The 684-nt window shown below is 46.1% G+C and overlaps 1 non-coding gene across 1 annotated transcript; it reads left to right on the top strand.

Moving 5' to 3' along the window:
- Positions 1-239: 239 nt before the first annotated feature.
- On the top strand, positions 240-330 carry trnar-ucu (transfer RNA arginine (anticodon UCU)). Its single transcript is given in 2 exon segments — positions 240-276; positions 295-330. It is a non-coding gene; the product is annotated as a tRNA-Arg (tRNA).
- Positions 331-684: the final 354 nt, after the last annotated feature.

Genomic DNA, 684 nt, shown 5'->3' with positions numbered 1-684 from the left:
ACCAGCAAGTCTCTTTACCCATCAGATTGAAAATGTTCTTTGCTCCGACACATAGTCTCGGAACTTCAAAGTGATAACGGTCCATTGGCTCAGGAAATGTTTATAGTTTCTGTTTACAGTGCAGTGTGTGGCGGATTGAAGGAATAATTCCCCCTTTACAGGTGGAGAGAGGAGACGAAAAGAAAAGTAAGATGGATGTGGAGACTCAGGTTTAATACAGCCGCTGTAATTGATAACACGGCTCTGTGGCGCAATGGACAGCGTGTTGGACTTCTACTGGTGCATTGGAAAGAAATTCAAAAGTTGTGGGTTCGAGTCCCACCAGAGTCAGTGTTTGTTTCAGCGAATCAGTTTTCCTACAAGCAGAACCCGAGCCGTGACAGGAAATGACCGATGACATCGCCTGGTTTGGGACACAGGGCAGCTGCAGCGTGAACTGCCTCGTGGTTTCGGTCCATCAGTTTGGGGGATGTGTCTACATTCTGTTGTTTGTATTCCAAACGTTCCCCGAAATTCAGTGCAATTTGACTCTGAGGGCAATTTAGGGGAAAGCAAGTTCGGAACGTTTATCGAAACAGTCACGATCAGTCTGATCCAAGGATCAAATCTGCAGACACAGCTGAGGAGATGGTTGAATCACAACGCTGATCAATTAGGCTGCGATATGCACGAAAATTGTGTGTT

The sequence above is a fragment of the Pristis pectinata genome, unplaced genomic scaffold (genome assembly GCF_009764475.1).
Source record: "Pristis pectinata isolate sPriPec2 unplaced genomic scaffold, sPriPec2.1.pri scaffold_171_arrow_ctg1, whole genome shotgun sequence".
In the NCBI taxonomy this organism is placed as follows: Eukaryota; Metazoa; Chordata; class Chondrichthyes; order Rhinopristiformes; family Pristidae; genus Pristis; species Pristis pectinata.
This window is presented reverse-complemented; position numbering and strand designations above follow the sequence as displayed.